This window comes from Melozone crissalis, unplaced genomic scaffold (assembly GCF_028551555.1).
Source record: "Melozone crissalis strain CALT ecotype California unplaced genomic scaffold, PUWL_Pcris_2 ptg000046l_1, whole genome shotgun sequence".
Lineage (NCBI taxonomy): Eukaryota > Metazoa > Chordata > Aves > Passeriformes > Passerellidae > Melozone > Melozone crissalis.
Genome location: NW_026535824.1, coordinates 13206628 through 13228018, shown reverse-complemented (window position 1 = coordinate 13228018; position 21391 = coordinate 13206628). Strand labels below are relative to the sequence as shown.

General features: G+C 53.5%; 1 pseudogene; it reads left to right on the top strand.

The window, feature by feature from the left end:
* The first annotated feature begins 319 nt into the window (after window positions 1-319).
* LOC128943508 (zinc finger protein 774-like) lies at window positions 320-1156 on the top strand (annotated as a pseudogene).
* Window positions 1157-21391: the final 20235 nt, after the last annotated feature.

Below are 21391 nucleotides of genomic sequence, written 5' to 3'. Positions count from 1 at the left end.
CCCATCTCCCAGCCCAGCATGGCCCCTGGCTGCAGGACAACCCTGCTGCCAACACCATCCTACTGGAGATGCACTGGGGGAATCTCCTTCCCCTGCCCTCTGGCACAGAGGCAAATCCCATCCTCTCCTTGTCTTTCCGTCCCCAGAGAGGAAGATGAGGACTGGGACCAGGGAGGACAAATCCCCACAGCAGAACCTGCAGGAAGAGGCCGTGATGAGTGACTCCAGGGCACAGGAATCCAACGGGGAGGAAACTCCCCAGAGATTCCATAGGAAGAGGGGCTGCAAACCCAGTCTGGGGTGCTCTGAGGAGGAAAGACCCTCCGTGAGCCAGGAAGGTGGACAGAGCTTCAGCCAGGGCTCAGAGCTGGTGGTCCATGAGCAGCTTAATGATGGAGAGAAGGGCTACAAGTGCTTGGAGTGTGGGAAGAGCTTCAGGCACAGCAGCACCCTGATCAGCCACCAACGCATCCACACCGGGAAATGGCCCTGCGAGTGTGGGGAATGTGGGAAGGGCTTCAGCTACAGGTCAGAACTCATCAGGCACCAACGCATCCACACTGGGGAGAGGCCCTACGAGTGTCCCCAGTGTCAGAAGAGGTTTCAGACCAGCTCCAGTCTCCTCCAGCACCAGCAGATTCACACAGAGGAGAGGCCCTTCCGCTGCCCTGAGTGTGGGAAGGGCTTCAAGAACAACTCCAACCTCATCAGGCACCAGCGCACCCACACTGGGGAGAGGCCCTAAAAGTGCCCAACCTGTGGGAAGAGGTTTCAGAGCAGCTCCAATCTCCTCCTGCATGAGCGGATTCACACGGATGAGAGGCCCTTCCGCTGCCCTGAGTGCGGGAAGGGCTTCAAGAACAACTCCAACCTCATCAGGCACCAGCGCACCCACACTGGAGAGAGGCCCTACAAGTGCCCAACCTGTGGGAAGAGGTTTCAGAGCAGCTCCAATCTCCTCCTGCATGAGCGGATTCACACGGATGAGAGGCCCTTCCGCTGCCCTGAGTGCGGGAAGGGCTTCAAGCAAAACTCCCACCTCATCACCCACCAACACATCCACACTGGGGAGAGGCCCTACGAGTGTCCCCAGTGTGGGAAGAGCTTCACCCATAGGTCTAACATGACAAAACACCAATGGAGGTGCCACTAAGGGAAGCCCTGCGAGTGCCCCAGCTGCAGGAGGAGCTTTGTGAACTGCTCCAGCTTCATCCCCAATGGAGGTCTAACGTTGGGAAGAGCGCGGGTGATCCATGTTCCCTATGATCCATGCTGGGAAGACAACTGCCCCAATACCTTCCCCTGTCAATGACATGGTGTAGAACTGAAGAACATGAGGGTCTTTCCATGGTCCTGTCATTACATTCATTCTCACCTCAGGTTATTACCAGGGGCAGGAAAGGGACTCTCTCTCTCCCTGAGAAGAAGAGTGTCCTTTCCAGGTGGGGGAAATATGTTGCTGGGAAGAGCCAGTGAGTTGTGTTTTAGTTTTCCCTGTAAACAGTTTTATTTATCCCTTCTGTGATCAATAGTTTTTCTGTTCCATTTGTTCCTTATCTCATTGCTGTTCCCAATAAATTGTTCTTATCCCAGCCCAGGATCTTTGCCTTTTGTGCTTTCCATGGGAGGTGGGAGGGCAGCGAGGGCAGCGTGGTTTTAGCAGGAGCAGGAAATTGGGGAATCCCATTCCTGAACCCCGGCCTGTGGAAACCGAGCATCCCAGCTGGTCCCAGCCCTTGTGTCCATGGCAGCAGCCTTGGGAGCGGGTCCCTGGCTGGGGCTGTGGGAACCTCTTCCCTCTGGTGCCCAGGGACAGGAGTGGAGGGAACGGCTGCAGCTGAGTCGGGGCAGGCTCAGGTTGGATGTCAGGAAAAGGTTTTTGCCCAGAGGCTGCTGGGGCCCTGCCCAGGCTCCCCAGGGAAGGGTCCCAGCTCCAGGGCTCTCTGAGCTGCAGCAGCGTTTGGACAGCGCTGCCAGGCCCAGGCTGGCATTGTTGGTGTGTCCTGTGCAGGGCCAGCAGTTGGAGTGGAGGATCCTGATGGGTCCCTCCCAGCTCAGCCAATTCTGTGGTTCTGGGATCCCATGAGCCTGGGGATGGGGCTGCCAATGGTTGCCATGGCAACAGGCTGTGGCTGCAGGTCTCAGCTGGTGTCCATGGCAACCACCCCTGGCATGGGGTCTCCATGGAGCTGCCGAGGGACAGAGCATAACAATAGTGGGCTGGTGATGGCTGCCATTGAAACTGACCATAGCAATAGGGTCCCAGTGATGGTTGCCTGCTAAGGATCTGTCACGGTTTAGGCCTGGCAAAGCCAGAGGCCCCATAAATATACCTTTTACCTGATATCTGCTGTGAGATGTGGCCAGGAAATAAGCAAAGCAGGCTCCAACTTAAACATAAAGAGAAGTTTATTAACTAAACTACACACACAATTACTAAACTACACACACAAAGAAAAAAAAACACAAGGAGAATGAAAACTACACAGAAACACTTCCTTATCCACCTCCCACCAAATTCCCAAGCACATTTACATTTCCAAAAATTATCCACACTCGGTCTGGCACAACCCTTTAGAAAAAAAATCAAATCTTCAGCTCATAAGGGATAGACGGAGTCCTTCCTTGTGCCACGGACTTCTTGTCACAATCAGCAATCCGCCCGGAGTCTTGCTATCTTGTGACATCTCCTTTCCATGCCAAGGTGCTCTCACCACCAGGCGTCGGATGGAGCAGGGGTCTGCCTTCAGGGCCTTTTAAGAATGCCTCGTCTCGTTCCAAGCAGAGCACAGTCACATCCCTGGGACCTTTGTCCCTCCCATGTCTTCTATACCCCCTGGGGCCGAGGGGTCTCAAAACCAAACTCTCTTGACTCCGAGCCTCCGCTTCCCCCTGCAATACAGCCTCTGCATCACCAGGAAACAGTCCATGGATATACAACAAAAAAGAGTCCAGCAAAAACTGCCACTCCATCTTCCTCCATTCCTTCAACATCTCTCTTCTCCCTTTGCCAGACCCCCCTTACTGGCCTGGTTTCTTCCTTCATCTTCCACTCCTATCCCTTTCCCAGGAAAGGCAATATTCTGCGAAGCCTTCATTCTCCACAAGGGTTAAAAGCTCTCCCAGGCGGCCGGACTGCCCGCTGCCCCCCCCTTTCTCCTCCCAGCCGTGCTGCCTGCCGGCACATGATATCAAGTTTCAAGATAGCACGGGCTGCATTCTCTCCATCTCCAAAGGGGGGGGGGGGGGGGGGGGAGGGGGAATAAACAGGTCACTCAAGGGTCCGCCACCCTTCCTCCGAACCCGGGCCTACCGTAGATGGCCCACGTGGCTTTCCCCTCCCCCAGCCCAGCCAGCAACTGGGCCGGGGGAGAGACTTCTTCACGCCGGAAATCCCAAGAGGGCTCTGAAGGACAAGAGCCCTGCTTTTAACCCCTTGGGTTCGTAGTCTCAAGAGGCGGATCCAAATGCCGCACTGGTCAAACCAGGCGCTCATCTTAAATTCCGACCACCCATTGGTAACCACAGCAAAACAACATATCCCAGATGTCCCATTTCCGGTCAAACCACGACAGGATCAGATTTGTCAGAGGCCCTCAGAGGGGTTCCATGGGGACTTTCCAGGAGTCTCCAGGCTGTTTCAGAGCTGGAATGTCACAGGCACAGACAGGGGCTACATGGAGACCTCCCAGGGCTTTCTGGGGATGGTAAAGAGCCGTGTGGTCAGGAGCTGTCACAGCCATTCCATGGTGACATCCCAGGGGACCTTGGGCTGCAAAGGCACCGATCTGTCACAGGCACTCACGGGGGCTCCACAGTGACATCCCAGGAGCCCCCAGGCTGCCAAAGACCTGGGATGCCCCAGACACTCCCAGGGGTTCCTGTCATGGGCACAGTGGGAGCTTCAGGCAAAAGCTTTTTTTCTTTATTGGAGAAACACCTGCTGAGACATGAGGTGGAGAAACGACACTCAACAGCCACCATGGATCCTGAAACCTCTGCAGGGCCCCTCGACTTCTAAAATTCCTTCTAAGAGAGGAGACTGGGAGCGGCTGGATCCAATCTCAGCCCCAGACTTTGTCAAAGGTGTAAAAGATTGAACAGGTGGAATTCAACTTTAACACAATTTGTCCTGCAGGATTAATGACAGAATACCAGATACATTTATATAAATATGTCTCTGGCTTATTCTGATCATGATCACACGGAAAGATCACTAGCACAGTTATTTACTCCACAGTTCAGGAGCTATAACAATTATTACAATATAGTGCTCTAGGCAGCAATTTTGAAGTCAGCAGGACCTCACTGGAGTTGTTGGAGGCCATTGCAGGCAGAGCCTCCTGCTCCAGCAGGAACTGCCTTTCCTGTGCCATGAGCAGGGCAGGTCCCACTGCAGGAAAAGCCCCAGGCCAGCCCCAGCACAGGGAAGGCCTCGGGCACAAGGGCAGAGTGCCGTGCTGGGAGCTGTGCCAGGGAGAGCTTGAGGCACCAAAGGCACCTTGGCAGCAGCAGCTGCTTGCAGGCCATGGCCAGAAGCCTCCCTTGGCAGCCCGGCCTGGTGGCCACCACTGCAGAGCTGCTGCCTCAGGGCTCATTCCTGGCTGGGCCCTGAAAAGCCACTTCTGCTTCAGGAGCCTGACTGGGAAGCCATTGGCCCCAGCACCTCGGGGACAAGATATTAATGACAAAACTCTTCATGCCAGCAGAGCCAAGGCAGGGGCAGAGGAAAGGGCAGAGTCAGGCCCAGGGGACAGGGCTGCCATGGTGATGGCTGTGAGGTCACTGCCCCTGCAGCAGCCTGGCTGCCCTCAGCAGACATTCTGGCCAGAAGCATTGTGAGGGCACCCAGCACATCAGAGAACACAGAGAACTCCGTCCTTAGGAATTCCGTCCTTAGGGATGAGACGGTTTCACTGGGTCAGGCTGCACAAATTGTCCTGATATTGGACAATTCCTGTGATGGGGAATCCACTTATCTGGAAAAAGAGCTACAGCTTTGTGCCACTCTCATAGCTGTAAAATATTTCCTCCTTCTAACAAATGTAAATCCACCCTTGTTTAGTTTAGAGATATTGACCCTTGTTCTGTCAAGGAAACATTTGGGAGAAAATACCTTTGACCACTATTTTTCCATTTTCACAGACCTTGGAGAAGATACAAAAGTCTCCCAAGATGGGATTTGGAGGCCTCATCGCAAAACCAGAAGGTAGAGGCTGATGGCTCTGGGGTCAGTGGTGTGGAGACTGAGGACAGAACAGGAGTAGCCATGGAGGGATGGAAGGGTGGTTTTAGAGTTACTGGAGCTTTTCTTCATAGTAGGAATGATCCTGAAGAAGACATAATAGCACCAAGTGCAGTTAGAAAGGTCCAGACTAAACACCAGGAGAAAGGAATTTCCCTGGAGGGGCAGGGCTGTGGTGCAGCACGTCCCCCAGCAGGAGCCTGGAGCAGCCCAAGGCTTTGTGTGGGCAGGCAGAGGCAGAGCTGTCAGCAAAGGAAGGGCCCAGCCAGGTGGGGCAGCCAGGGGATGCCGACAACCTGCAGGGAGAGAGGCGCAGGTTTGCTCAGCACCAGAGACACCTTTCCCTTGCTTGTCCCCACCTGTCATGACTGCCACCAGTGTTCTCCTCTACATGGAACCTGGGGACATTTTCTCAGTCCTGTCCCTCAGAAAGATGTATTTAAAGTATGAGCAATTTCAGTGTTTCACCCTCTTTTTGAGTCCCTGAGAAGTTCTTTAAGCACACTCAGAGGTGAGGGACTGGGTCTGATGCAAAGAGCACCAAAGCCCCAGAGGCTCATTAAAGTCCCTGTGCTGTGTCTGTGCTGCTGAGCTGGGCCGGGCTCCTGGCCCAGAGGCAGGTCCTGGCAATGGCAGCGCTGCAGAGAGACAGCTCTGGCGAGGAGCAGCTCCTGTGCACAGCCCAGCAGGGCTGGGGCACTGCCAGGGCCCCTCAGGGACACCAGCAGGGCACAGACAGAGCTCGCAGGGGCTCAGCACTGGCAGGGGCTGTGGGATGGCCCAGGGGGCTGTGTCACAGCAGCACCTCTGTGGCTGTGTCATGGAGGCACAGAGCAGCTGTGATGTCAGCAAGGGGCTGTGTGACAGCATATAGTGGTCTGTGTGAGGCCACAGGTTGGGTGGTGACATCATAGAGTTTGTTGAGTGAGGTCACTGAGCAGATACAGCATTATAGAGGGGACTGTGTGACATCACAGAGCAGGTTGTGACATCAAGGCATGGCTGTATGACATCATAGAGCAAGATGTGACATCAAAATGTGTGCTGTGACATTAGAGAGTGGCAGTATGGCATCACAGAGAGGGTTTTGTTACATCACTGAGGGGATTGTGGCATCACACAGCTGTTTGTGACATCGTAGTGTGGTGTGGAGAGTTTTGTCAAAGAGCGGCTTGAGGAGAGGGGACACAGCCGAATCAATTTGGTAAAGATGTCCTAACTAGGGCAGAGGCCCTTTCGCAGGCAGGGTGTCCTTGTTCACAAAGAAGATGCTGAAGTTATACAAGGACGGGGTGTGGAATGCAGAAGTGGCTATTCTCGCTAACCACAGGAATGTAGATAAAGGCTAAAAAAGGCGGGTTGACATGTAGCTGAATAGCCAATCCTGAGCTCAGCTTTTGCAATATGTATGGGGCTCATTATGTACTGTATTTAGGTTGCTGAATCAATCAATAAATTAGACCTGTTGATGACCATCTGGTGTCCTGGTCTCCTTCCTTCGACAGTGTGAGGCCATAGAGCCTTGCCATCATAGAGGGTGGCTCTGTGACATGAGAGAATGGGTTGTGACATCACTGGGTGGCTGTGTAACATCATAGAGCAGCCTGTGACACCACAGAACAAACTGTGACATAACAGTGTGACTCTTTGATATCACAGCACCTTCTGTGACATCACAGAGCAGCTGTGTAACACCACAGGGGACTGTGTGACGTCACAGGGGACTGTGTGACATAATAGGAGGCAATGTGACATCACAGGGGACTGTGTGACATCACATGGGGGCTGTGTGACATCACAGGTGACTGTGTGAGGTCACTGGGGAGGTCACTCTGCCCTGGTGCCCATCACAGTTCCCCCCAGAGCAGTCCAAACCTGCTCGTGCACAGCGGGGTCCCCTGTCCCCCCGGGTCCCCCCGGCCCCGCAGCCTCCCCCAGAGGATGTTCCACGAGATCGACTCCAGATCCTGACACAGGGATGGGGGGCCAGGGCCCTGGGGGTGGGACAGGGGGACAGGGACTCCCGGCAGCATCCCCGTGTCCCCCAGGGCCAGAGCCTGGGCCAGGGCTCCTTCTCCCTGTTATGAACAAGGGCTTGAGAGCGCTGAAAAAATCCCCAGCAAGGGAGCAGCAAAAACCAGATTTAATATTAAGGGACAGCAGCACAAAGTTCCTTGGCAAGAGTCACTCTGCTCCTGACTGGACACTTGAGGCACACGAAGGAAACAAAGCAACAACAAAACCAAACAAAATCCAGGCAATCAAACCAGAAATGAATCAAGAACTGTCCCTGTGTGTGTGTGTGTGTCTGTGTGTGTGAGACACAAGGACACTTAACAGAGCCCAAACTTAACAAAACTGAACTCAGACCTTAACCTTAACTGATACCTTCAACTTCACAATTTAGCAAATAACAACACTTAATGGTATTTAATCTAACTTAAAACCTATGACTTAATGATTTAACAGTGGTATAACACTTACCAGTACTTAACTTAGCCAATACCTTTTATTAAACATAACAGCTTAGCAAAGGAGCAACTCTTAGAAGCATTTAACTTTGCTTAGGCCTCATGACTTAACCTCATTTACAGGCCTGACGGACTCAGCTATCCAAGGCTCTCAAAACCCTCAGAGAGCAGCATTTCTGCCACATTTCCCCAACACAGGCACTCCTGTGTGCACACAGACATAAAGAGTCAGTGCAAAGCACCTGTGAACAGTGCCCCTGAGGGCAGGGAATGCTCCCTGTGGATCCTTTGGCATCTCCCCAGCAAAGGGCAAAGGATTGAGCCTGGAGGAGTGGGGGGATCGGCCCAGGCTCCGTCATTGTTCAGGATCCCTGAGTGCAGCAAACGGGAGAGTTCCCAGCTGGGAGAGGCCCCACTCAGAGGGAGTCGCTGGCTCAGGAGAGCTCCAAGGGCTCCTTTTGGAGCACTGTTTGTAGGGCCCCAAGAGAGGGGCTTCAGTCCCAGCAATGGTTCATCCTGGCCACACTTGGCATCAACAGCTTTCTTTGGCAGTGTGAGAACAGGGATGTGGTGCCACTGAGGGAACAAAAACAGTTCCCAGGCTGCTCCTACAGAAACCAGGAGCTGGTTGGGCAGCAGCAGTGCCTGGAGCAGACAGTGTTTGTACTGAGCTGCAGAGGGGCTGAGCCCAGGGGCTGTTGGCCAAGGCCCAGGCCCAAGGAGCATTTCTCAGCTGGCAGGGCGGCCTGAGAAGGGGAGGGGGGAATGCAGCAGCACAGGGCCATGGAACCAAGGGACCATTGTGACACTGTGGGGCCCTGTGAGACCAAGGGACCATTGTGACACTGTGGGGCCCCATAAAACCTAGGGAGCACAGAACAGCTCTGGCTGGTTTGGCCTCCCATGGACTGCCTGACTGGTCCAGCTGACCTGTGCATGTTGAGGGTCACTTCTCATCTGCTGCTGAAACACTGGGGCTCTGTGCTTTCCTTCCCAATGGAAAAGAACTGTCCTTCTGCTCCAGGCACCCATGGCCAGAATTGGGATTTCACCTCCAAATTTCCTTATATCCCAAGATTGTTCCCATAGGAATATTGCCAGGATAAATCTGGCTGACAGTGGTTTCACAATAGTCACTTCTCATCTGTCCCCAAAACACTGAGGGAGGCTCCGTGCTCTCCTTCCCATGGGAAAGAACTGTCCTGCCTCTCCAGGTGCCCATGGCCGAGATTGGGTTTCCACCTCCAAAATTCCCTAAATTCAAAGACTGCTTCCAAAAAAAATCTGCCATTCCTGACACGTCTGGCTGGCCTTGGCCTACTGAGGCTCTCACCTGCCTTCCAAACCGTGGAGCTCTGTGCTTTCCTTCCTATGGAAAAGAACTGTCCTTCTGAACCAGGTGCCCATGGCCACAAATGGGATTTCACTTCCAGCATTCCCTGTAGTGACAGACTGGAGGAGACTGTTGGCTGGAAACATTTTGTGTGTGGGGGAGGAAGGGGCAGGTCCAGCCTTGCCCTGCCCTGTAAGCCCAGCCCTGCCCTGCCCTGTGACCCCAATGCCCCCAGAGCCTCTATCCCAGCCCAGCAGTGTCTGCCAGTCCCTGGCACAGCACAGGCAATGCTCCACAGCCACCTCTGCAGCCCCAGCCCAGCTCCTGAGGGACCCAATGAGCCCAAGTCCCACCTGGGGGAAGGGCCCAGGGAGACCAAGGGGTTTTAAAGGCTGACCACAAGGCAAGCACACATCTTGACCCTACCTCCTCTTGGAACTTCTATCTGAACACTGCTGGAATCCAGGAGTTGGTAGCTGTGTGTGTGCTCCTCTGTATCTTATTTGTCTTTCTCTCTTTTTAATTCACGCTTCTTGTAGAATTTGAGTAATTTAAAATTGATGAAGCTAAGAGTTCGTGAAGGTGAATGGGCCAAGTCAGTGCTTTGAGAATTGGTTTTTGTTGATTGAACGTCATACTAAACCTTTTGCAAAAGTTTCTCTGATTTTTCTAAAGTTCGCAGTAAAGGCTGTTTTGTTCTTTTGAGCTCCCAGCCACATTCCACACTCCATTTCCCAGCTGGAGCCTCTGGTGCCTCTGAGTTGTGCTGCCCCAGCCCCAGGGATGCTCTCCTTGTCTGCCCATTCCCCCACGGTCTCTGGGCAGGGATGGCCTCAGTGGGGGCTGCTGACATCCTCAGCAACTTGGAGGCTGCTGCTGAATTTTCCTGCTCTAGAGGCTTGCTCTAGAGCCTTCAGCTCTTCAGTGCAGGAATTCAGTGTCCCAGGTCTCATTAACATTCAGAACACTTTAACAAGCCAAGCCTCTGGGGATAATTTGATTTCAGTTTTCAAATCTTGTGTGGTTAATTAGGCAGATTTCAGAAGTGCATTCAAACTGAATATATTCTATTTTAAAAAACAGTGAGAAAAGATTTCTTAGGTCCCGTTTAGGTTTTTTTCCCTGTTAATAAATTGATATGTGCAATCTTCAATTGACACTGAATCCAAGTACATCCTCATGCTGTTTGAATAGATATGAAAATCAAGATCCTTCATGGCTGACAATCAATCAGATCTGTCCCTACCCCCACCCCACCATTTCCCCCATCCAAGCCCTGGCACTCAGAGCAGCCTTGTGCAAATCTGAGCTCCCTCCAGCCCAGGCTGCACCTGCAGCTTTCAGCTCCGTGGCTCCAACTCCCACCTGCTTTCCTTGGAGAAGGAGCTGCCCAAGAAAAAGAGGGATGTTCATTTCTTGTCAGCCAACAAAGCCAAGTGAAGGCACAGCTCCATCAAATGCAAAAGTCATTCCTCTGCTGGATATTGAATCCACTTTCCACAGCAGACAGTCTCAGAGCAATGGAAAACACCTTCTGTGCCCACCACAGATCCCAAGGTCCCCCCAAACCCTCCCTGCCCCAATTCTGCCCAGATTTGCTCTTTGCACACACGAGTCACACGCTGAAGTCAGGAGCTCCCTCCATGCCCAGAGGGAGGAAAAGAGAGAAAGGGGATGAAGAGCTCTCCTGTGCAGAGCCAAGGTCCAAGTGCAGCCCCTGCAGTGGGAACCACAACTCATCAGGTTTTTGTCCTTTGTGGTCAGGGACTGGTGGCATCCAGAGGCACAGAAAGGTTTCTTGCCAACAAACACAAATTGAACATTTGAACAGTTTAAGAACCATCACAGCTCTTCCCTCAGCTCTCTGGGATGTCCCAGAAGCATCTGACATACCCCCGATCACCAAGGGATTTCTGTACAGGAAGAGTTCTAAAAAAAGGACATAAGAAAACACAATACTGTGATAAGTATAAACAGAAATGACATGATGTTTAATTATATATTTTTTTGAACTTCAGAAATATTGGGCAAATTCTTGCAGCTCAAAGTATGAAATCAGTCAGTTGAGAGGTACTTCAGTGACCAGAGAGGACCTAGAGGAGTAAATCTGGGGGCAGCAGGAAGTACATAGATCCACCTGCTTTAAAAGAAGAGATGTCCTTAGACATGGCCATTTAACCAGGAGGGCTGGAAACACCTGATGGAAAAGAAAGATTAAATCATAGAATGAATATTGCGGACACAAGCAGAGGGGAAGATCAGTATTTCTTCTCCTTCTGCCATCAGGATGCTTCCAGGAAATTCCTGTTTTTGATGGGAAAACTTTGCTATAACTTCAAAGTACTCAGATTACCCAGATAATAAAGATTTGTTTGTATATTAGAAACTAACAAGTATTTAAACCTGTGCCCCTTTCCAGGCAGACATCAGCTGTGTGCCCATGAACAGGCAGTGCCACTTGTGCCCTGAGGTGCCCAGCTGGGATTGGATCTCTCTGAGAGCACCTGAGAGAGAGTAGGGCACCTTGCAAGCTGCAGGTCCCTGACAGCCCCACAGGGCTCCTGGCCCATCAACATCTGCTCTGCTCCAGTCTGAAACAGGGCCCAGCATGGTGCCGGGATCATCAGAGAGCTGAGGTGTGTGCTGGAATTCAATGCCCTCCTCATCGCGCAGCAGCCCTGCATTTCCCTCCTGCAGCCTTGGTCTCCAGCACAGCCATGGAGGCTCTTTGGGCTCTGGACTGTTCCTGCAGCCCCAAGGCCAGCTGAGCTCTGCCTTTGGCTCAGTCAGGTCTGGCCAGTGCAGGCCATGCTCAGCAATTGCTTGTGTGTGCCTGGCTTTGCTGTCAGCCCCGGCAGTGGCTGCGTGGCCCCTTTGTGGCCCTGTGCTGGCCCAGCCATGGTGGCCCAGCCCCTGTGCAGGCCCAGCCCAGGCCAGGAGCATTGCGGCTGGGAACGGCCCCTTTGCCGTGGTGCCCACAGCAGCCTTGGGGCTCTGTGCCCCATGGCCTCCCTGCTGGGCAGCCTCTGCCAGCTCCTGCAGAGCCCCTGGCACCTGCGGGGCTGCACAGACAGCCCTGCCTGGGCTCTGCCGGCCTCTGGGCCAGCAGAGAGGCAGCCAGGGCTCACCACGGCTGGGAATAGGCCCTGAGCCCCGCAGGAGGATGGAGCTGGGCCACAACCAAACTCAGCCCAGGCCAAAGCTGGGCTCAGCAGCCAGGGCTGCCAACACACGGGCACAGAGGCTGGTGCTGACAAATGTTCTGGACCCCCTCCCTGCTCTGTCCATGCCACCAAGGGCACAGAGCAGCCTCCTCTCTGGGCCACTTGCCTGTTTGCAATGCCTTGCACAGGCGCTGGCCCTGCCCCACAAGGCCTGGCCTGAGTCCTGCCCCTGCATGCTCAGCCAGGCTGAGATGGACACTGATGGTTTCTGGGCCAGGCTCTCTGAGCCCAGCCCAGCTCCCTGCAAGCTCTGCCAGCTGCCCTGAGCTCTGGGCAGCACCAAGGGCCTCTCCCCAGCCCAGCCCAGCCAGCTCTGGCCCCACAGCTCTGCTCAGGCCAGGCTGCTCTGGGCACTGCCCCACGGCCTCAGCCCCTGGCAAGGGCACAGCAGCAGCTGCAGCTGCCACAGGACTCAGCCCCAGCCATGGGGGAAGGTGCTTGGCCAAGGCCAAAGGAGGCTCCCTGGCTGCCTTCAGGCTGAGGTGCTGAGAGCTCTGCAGCCCCTGCTGCCATCCCATCTACCTAGGGCAGCACAAGAGCCCCGGCCTTGGGGCCCTCAACAGCTGCTCCTGCTCCAGGCCCAGGGCCCATGCCAAAGCTGGGGCAGCCACAAAGCTGTGCCCATTTCTGTTCATTGCTGCTCTGCTGGATCCTCAGCCGCTTAGAGGCTGATGATGAATTTTCCTACTCCAGGGCCTCTTCTTCCTTGAGCTCTTCACTTCAGGAATTGAGAAAATATCATAAATATTTGTTCAAAAGACCCAAAACAAGAAAAGTCCATGGGAATAATCTAAGTTTTCAATTCTTCTGTGGTTATTAAGACAGATTTCATAAGTCTATTCAAAGTGAATATACCATATTGAAAACAATGCAGAGAGAACTGTTTTGTCCTGGTTTTTTTTCTTCTTTAAAGATTGATATCAGCAATCCCCAGTGGATATTGATCCCCAGCACCTCCTAATGCAGTTTGAACAGATATGAAAATCAAGACCCTTTGTGGCTGACAATCAATCACACTTTGTCACTACCCCCTCCGCACCATTTTCCTCACCCAACCCCTGGCACTCAGAGCAGCTTAGGAATGGAGTTACATCCAGGGGTGTCCCCAGGGCTCAGGAATGGGGCCAGGTCAGTGAAATCTCTTTATTGCTGATCTGGATGAGGCCATCGAGGGCACCCTCAGTCAGTTCCCAGGTGAGCCCAAGCTGGGTGGGACTGTGGCTGGAGGGCAGCAAGCTCTTCAGAGGGATCTGGACAGGCTGGAGCCATGGGTCCAGGACAGCTGGATGAGGTTCACCAAGGCCAAGGGCCAGGTCCTGCCCTGGGTTCACAACGTGGTTCTGTGATAGATATAAACATAATTAAGTTCTTGTATCAGGATGCTTAACCTGGAGTGGGGGCAAAATAGCTCAAACAATTCCTGATTTGGAAAGCTGCCAGTGGTGGATGGAGAAGGGAGGTCAGGCTGCTTTTTGTGTTGAGGAAATGCTAAAACCAGCCTGACTCATCTCCTCCTGTCCTGGCTGATCTCCCCTCTTTCCCCTTCCACCCATTGGCTTTTGTCTCCCACCAGGCCCCCCGGTGAAGAGCCTGGCTCTGTGTTCTCCATCCCCTCCTGGCTGGCACTGCCAGGCTGGGATGAGGAGCCCCTCAGCCTTCCCTGCTCCAGGCTGGACAAGCCCAGCTCCCTCAGCCTCTGCTCACAGCCCAGGGGCTCCAGCCTCACCCTGGAGGCCCTTCCCAGCCCCTGCTCCAGCTGCCAGACATCTTTCCTGCCCTGGGCAACCCAACCCAGGCCACAGTGACCTGATAATCCTCGTCCTTGATGTCCTGGTCACACAGCCCTGGCCCCTTGTCCCCATGTCAGGCTCTGGGGTGGATCCTGTGGAACATCCTTTGGTGGAGGCTGTGGCTCCAGGTGGGCTGGGGGGACCCTGGGGGACAGGGACCCTGCTGGGCATGAACAGCATTGGGCTTGTTGGGAGAAACTGTGAGGGGGAGCTGGGGCAGTGTGACCAACCCAGTGACCTGACAGAGCCCTGCTGGGATGTCACACAGCCCCTCTGGGATGTCACAGACTGCTCTGTGAGGTCACAGCCCATTCTCTAATGTCACAAAGCTGGTCCCTGATATCACAGCCAACTCTGTGATGTCAGACCTCTGCAGTGTGATGTCACAGCTGGCTCTGTGGTTTCCGACTTCTGTCCTGTGATGTCAATGAGGCAGTCTATTATGTCATGACTGCTCAATGACCCCACATAACACACTCTGTGATATCAGAGCTCACTCTGTGACCTCATGTTACCAGATGATAAATTGTCTACACCAGCTGAGCTGACACCTGGAGCTTGTTCTCCAAAACCCCAGGCCTATGGAAACCACACAATGCCCATTGTGTGAGAAGGGGAACTGGAAGTTCACCAGCCTCAGTGTCCTGCCAGCTCAGCCAGGCCCATGGGAACATTGGGATCCACGAGCACCAGGGACCACCAGAGAGACCTCCAGGAGAGAAGAACACATGCATGAGGGGAGGGGAAATATGTTAATGATTTTGAGGAAATGATTATCACATATGTGAAAAAGAATAGATAATCACTAAATTTGCAGATGACACCAAGCTAGGTGTGAGTGTGGATCTGCTGGAGGTAGGAGGGCTCTGCAGAGGGCCCTGGACAGGCTGGATCCAGGGGCCAAATCCAGCAAGCTGAGGTTTAACAAGTCCAAATGCCAGGTCCTGCACTTTGGCCACAACAAACCCTGCAGATCTACAGGCTGGGAAAGGAGCCAGGCAGAAAGGGACCTGCAGGGACTGATGGACAGCAGGCTGGACATGAGCCAGCAGTGTGCCCAGGTGGCCAAGAAGGCCAATGACTCCTGGCCTGGATCAGGAATGGTGTGACCAGCAGGAGCAGGGCAGGGATTCTTCCCCTGCGCTCAGCACTGCTTGGGCAGCACCTTGAGTGCTGTGTCCATTTCTGGGCCCCCCAATTTAGGAAGGACAAGGAGGGGCTGGAGCATTTCCAGAGATGGGCAACAAGGCTGGGGGGCGTCTGGAGCACAAGTGCTGTGAGGAGTGGCTGAGAGAGCTGGGGTTGTTTATCCTGGAGGAGGCTCAGGGGAGACAAGGCAGTGTCAGGGCACAGGTTGGACTTGATGATCTCCATGGCCTGTTCCGCCCTTGCTGATTCTGGGATTCTCTGAAAGCACCCTTGGAGCAGTCACAGGATGAGCCCTGGGCCTCCTCTTCAGCAGCTCCAGCAGCCCAGGTCCCTCAGCTTCTCCTGCCAGCCCCAAAGCCCATCCTGTCAGTCCTGCAGAGCCTCTGCAGCTCCTCCTCACTGCCCAGAACAGGGAGCCCCAGAGCCAGACACAGCAGCCCAGATGTGCCCCCCTGGCCTGGGGTGCCTCTGGCAAGGGAGCAGCACCAGGCACTGCAGGAGCCTGCAGACAATTCCTGCAGCACTTGTAGGATGATCCTGCTCCCCAAGGGACGTTCCTGTGGTGCCAAGTCAGGAACTGCAGTGGGGAGTTGGGTCAGAAAGGAAAGGGCAAACACGGATGGGCTGTCGGCAGGGGAGGGAACAGGGGTGGGCAATGGGAAGAAATTTGTATCAGGTAGAGGAAAGAAAGCAAAGGTGAAGCCCAGAAAATGCTCAGGGCAGTTTGGGGGTGGCTGCCAGGCAGCCCTGGCTTGAGCAACAGCATCTGCAGTGGGACAGGAAACTCCCAGCTGATGGGAACAAACTTTCTGGCTGACTGCAGAGGCCAGGACAAAGCTGAGTGGTTTCCCTGGTGTCCCCCAGCCCCTGCTGGCCCCAGGGGCTGATGGCATTTGTGCTCCCTCAGGTTCATGTCCCCACACCAACAGCATGGGGGTGCTCCCCTGCTCTGTGCAATGCAAACAGGGGCTGCTGAGCCAGTGCTGCCGTGTCTGTGCCTGCAAGGAGGGGGCACCTGTGTGAGCTGGGGGAGAGGCCAGGGCTGCAGAGGGGGGATGTTGTTGGCAGCTCCATGAGGACGCTCTGGGACACTGCCCTGGGCTGTGCAGCGCACTGGGAATAGATCAGCCCCTGCTCTGCTGCTCCTTTCTGTCTCCCCCAGGGCCCTTGCAGAGCACCAGCTGTTGCTGCCCTCAGCTGCCATTGCAACCCTCAGGACAAAGCGGTGCCAGGGCTGTTCCATGTACAATTGCAGTCACACTCGTTGGTGCCACCAGGTGCCATGGCAACGGCCACGGGTACCCGTTCCTTGGTTTGGTGCCATGGCAACCAATGCCCAGAGCCGTTGTGATGTTGGTGGCCATGCAAAGCTGCCCTGGGCCCTTGCTCAGGGCTGGTGTCAGTGCCCAGAGCCAGAGGGTATGCCTTGCTGGGGGCTGTGCCATGGCCACCTGCCCTGTGCCGTGCTGGCCGCTCAGGCACCAGGAACCAGCAGCCAACAGCACTGCCAGGGCCAAAGGCCAGGTCAGCCAGACAGAAAGGGGCAGGGCTGGGCACTGTTTCCATGGCAACCAGCACTGGGGGGACACCTGGGTCACCTGTCCTGGCAGTTGCCATGGAAACCCCTGGCAGGGACTGAGGGCCAGCCCCTGGCACTGAGACACTGCTGGGCCGGGTGCTGAGCACAGGGCTGAGCACGCAGAGATGGTTTTGTTCTTGCTGAGCTGCAGCACAGCCAAGGCCTGTCCTGCCCCTCGTCCAGCCACGCTGGGGAGGGGCTGCGGCTGTGGGGGAGCTGGGCAGGGGACACAGCCAGGACAGGGGAGCCCAACTGACCCGGGCATAGCCCAGACCAGAGCACATCATGCTCAATGTATGAAGGGGGGAAAAAAGGGAGGGAGGGGGGAATTTTGGAGTGAGGGTTTTTGCCTTCCCAGGGAACACCTAGGCAAGAGGGCGCCCTGTTTCACCAGTGGGCAGGGTCACTACCAAAGACACAGACACCAACTGAAGGAATTATGTCATTTATATCATGCACAGCTGCAAAGATTTACAAAAGGATAAGCTCAGCAAAGCACATCATCATTAGCAGAGAATTACAAAAGAAGCTCAGCAATCCATCAAAACCCATCATTACATTTTGATGACCAATCCCTTGGTGAAACACTAGAGGTGTTTGTGGCAGACAAAGATTCTGGCTGACTATCAAGGTACACCTTACAGACATCAGTAGTACTTTAGTGACACCGTTCTTCATTCTTTTTTCTCAATCATTCGAATTAGGAACAAGAATTCTGTTGTGCATGGAGCTGGAACCTTTTTAATTCCAGAATAATGCCCCGGGGCCCTTTGCTGTTCAGCTTTACCATGCTGTCTGTGGCTAACAAGGCTTGGGGGCCCCTTTCCCCTCTGGCTGGAAGGGGCCGGGTCCCAGTCCCTGAGGGGCACCCAGGCTCCTGGATGGAATTCCTGTGCAAGTCCCTCAGTGTCACAGCAGCCTTCACATGGAGCCCCGTGGATCAGAGCATTTTCCACAGGGGCCCTTGGGGCAAACAGGGAGATCTGGTCTGGCAGGATGTGTAAAACAATATCCTGTCAGATCTCCTTGTTCTCACACAGAATCCTTGGCTGCAGGGACACATTCCCATTGTTCCTGCCCAGGGTTCAGGACTCAGAGTTGTCTTTCCTAGGAGCTGTTCCTTCAGCTGCCTCGGGAGGGCCATTTGGCCTCCGGACCCACACTCTGGCTCCATTATTAGGGCTGCTGGATCCAAACCCTTTATCTCCACAAATGGTGGTGACTGGAGCTGGATCTCCTTTTTTCACAATCGTTCTTAAAATTGCAAGATCAATAATTGTGCTACCCTGTCATGGGGTTGAATAATCCAATCTTGTTCATTATTGTTTACAGATTTACTGTAATTTCTCCTTGATATTCTGCATCATTTCCTCCTGCCATGACAGGACCACTTTGCAAGGCCAAGCTCCAAGGCAGCAGTTACCAAAGCAAAGTGTCCTGGAGGAATCTGAATTCCTGTTTCAGAATTGATAGCTCTTATTTGCTTTGAATTTATCCTAATGAATTCCAATGCATGAAGGCCCAGCCCTGCAGCCTCTGGGCTGGCCCTGCCAGGGGCCATCACAGCCAGAACAATTTCCCAGGCAGCCCAAGTCTCACTGCCCATGGCTGGATTTGCCAATTTGGGGCAGCTGTGCACAGCCAGGGGGTTTCTATTTCCCCAGTGGGCCATTGTAAAGGGCATGGAGCACATCTGGGAGATGGGTTGTCCTTGGGAAAGTTCCCATCTCCTCATTTTTCCAACTGCTCTTTTAACAACCCCTTCACCCATGCAACCAATCCTGCAGCTTGTGCATAGTCTGGTACATGAAAAACCCTGCAGACAAAATCACTGTATTTTTCACAGGAACAGACAAAGCATTCTGCATCACAGTATCAGCAAACCCTGTAAAAATAGCCAATTTCCTCCCTTCCTCCTTTTTCCATTGTATACAATCTCACAAAGTTGACCACTGACATTAGGGTCCTGGCCAATCCTGTTCTGTAGGGTATTTAGTGTTACATCCCTGAGCAGCCAAAGAAACCAAATAAGTATTGTCAGCACTATTTCACATTATTATTATTTTATATGTACATATTGATATGAAAATATAGATATAGATATAGACATATCTACATAAATCTATAAATATAAATATGCAGGTCTTATTATCCTATAAATATATATATAGTTATTTATTATATTGATATTTCACTTGCACAAGTGCATCTGAGCTCAAGATGAAAACCTTCTTCTCTTGCTCCATGTGGGAGCATTCCAACAATAATTGTTCCTTCTGAAGGTGCTGTTTCCTATGTACTCTCAACAAATTCATCTTTGTCTGCTCAAACCCACAAAGTCTCTTCTTTTTCCATATACAATTTTTGGATGCATTTGAAGCCATCCAGAGGTGCAGCTTCTTTTACCCGACTGCCCCACTGCTCCCACGGGGCTCCGACCTCAGCCCACTCCAGAGCCAGGGAAGGGCTTCCCAGCTGGGAATTTCTGATGGCACTGATTCCTCACATTTACATTGAACAAGTGACATTTTGTTGCGATCTGGCCAGACTGTGCCAGTTTTGTTTTTCCAGTGGGCATGGTCAGCACCAGAGACACAGACTCCAGCTGAAGGAATCAGTGTCATTTCCTGCAGCTCAGAGCAGCAAAGAATCACAAAAGGAGCAGCTCAGCAATGCACCCAACCATCCCCACCAAAGACTACCTGCAGTGATTAACAAAGATCCAGCAGCATTTACCCTCAGCCTTTACCATCCCCCAGACCCACACAGCAGCTGGGCAAGCTGTCACAGCCAAGGGCTGCAGAGCCACTCCTGGCACTGGGAATTCCTGCAGGTGCCTCCAGCCCCAGGTGAGGCTCCAACCCCGCTGGGAGAGGGCCCAGCTCTGACAGTGCTGAATGAACAAACTGACAGCACTGCTAGTGTGGCAACATCTGCTTTCATCCTCCTCTTGAGTTGCTCCCAATGCCTGGCCAGGACTCAAGGAGGAACCAAGGGAGGTGACTTTGACCATACAGACCCAAACAAGGCCAGATGTCAGATTTCATGGCCTTGTCTGGCTTTTAAATACACAAAGGTCAATACATGTTTCACTAATGAGTGGCTACATCTATCACAGGGCTGATGACCATGCATATTTCATTAGGGAGCAGATAGAAAGATAACGTTTGCTTGGAATGTTCATCCAGACGCCACCTTTGGCTCAGGGCCTGCTGTCCAGGCCTCACTCAGGGCTGGTGTCCAGGCCTTGGCACTTCAGGGACGTGGTTTAGTGCTGGGCTTGGCACTGCTGGGTGAGCGGCTGCACTGGCTGAGCTCAGAGGGCTTTTCCAACAGCAAGGATTCTGTGATTCCATGATTCTATCCATTGCATTGAGCTGGGGCTATTTTAGCAGCATTACTTTGCTCCAAAAGTTCCCTCTTGCCCAGCTCCTGTGGCCTGAGGCTTCAGCTCCTTCAGCTCCTGGTGCTGACCTGCTCATGCTCAATGTGACGACTCGGAGAGAAGAACACAGTCCATGCAATTCCTTCTGGGACACGGAGAGGGGAGGCTGTGCAAACAGGAACATTGTTTGCTGTGGCCTCCTCTCTGCCCTTCACGCCTTTCAGCGCTTTGAACCAGCCAAGAGCTTTCTCCAAGAGTGCAATGGAGCAGCTGCTCCTGCTCCTGGGCCTGGCTCTCTCCAGTCTCTGCCCTTGCCTGGTTCTGTCCCTCTTGCTGTGCCCTCTGTTTCCCCAGGGCTCGCTGGCTGCTGCCCAGGACTATGGCACTGACACAGATCCAGTGCTCCAGAGCCTCCTTTCTGTGCCCTTGGAGCTGCCTGGGCACAGCAGCCTTTTCCATCTGGAAGCTCCCCATGGACAGGGAGTGCCCAGCTCCGTTCCCTGCACAGCCTCCAGGAGCCCAGGGCTGCCATCTCCAGTCCCTGCTGGCACTGGGGGCTCCCAGGTGCCTCAGGCTGCTGTGACACCGCTGCACACGGGAGGGAAGAGGGGCAGGGGCTGTGCTCAAAGTCAGCTCCATCTGCTCCTGCTGCTGCTGCTGCTGCTGCTGCTGCTGCTGTGGGGTCATTTGTGCAGCCCTGGCCCAGAGTCACGGATCAGATCCTGCCAGTCTCTTCCAGCCCTGGCTGCTCAGAGTTTGGGCCTTGGAGCCTCAGGTGGCCAAAGGCAGCTGCTGCTGCTCCCTCTGTGTGCCCGTGTTCAGCAGTGCTGCTCCATCAGTCTGTGCCCAGCAACGGGGAAAAGCCTCAGCCCTGCAGGGCCAGGAGCTGCCGGGCTCTCCTTGAGCAGCTCAGCCGGCAGGAAGGGAGCTGCTCCACACAGGAACCAGGAGCAAAGGACATTCCTTTTATAGGACATGTTTTCTATTGAAAGGAAAAAAAAAAGGAAAAAGGAAAAAAATTGATAAATTGTAAAAGATAAGAATAAAATCCAAGTGTTAGTGAAGAAACATAACATACAGGTAATGATAAAAAAAACAAAACATAAATGCAAAGTTACATTATTTGCATTAAGAGGAAAATGATCTTTTTAAAAAAACAACTCAGTTATTTACATTTTAAATGTGCTGATGGCATGGATCCATCTTTGTCACCTC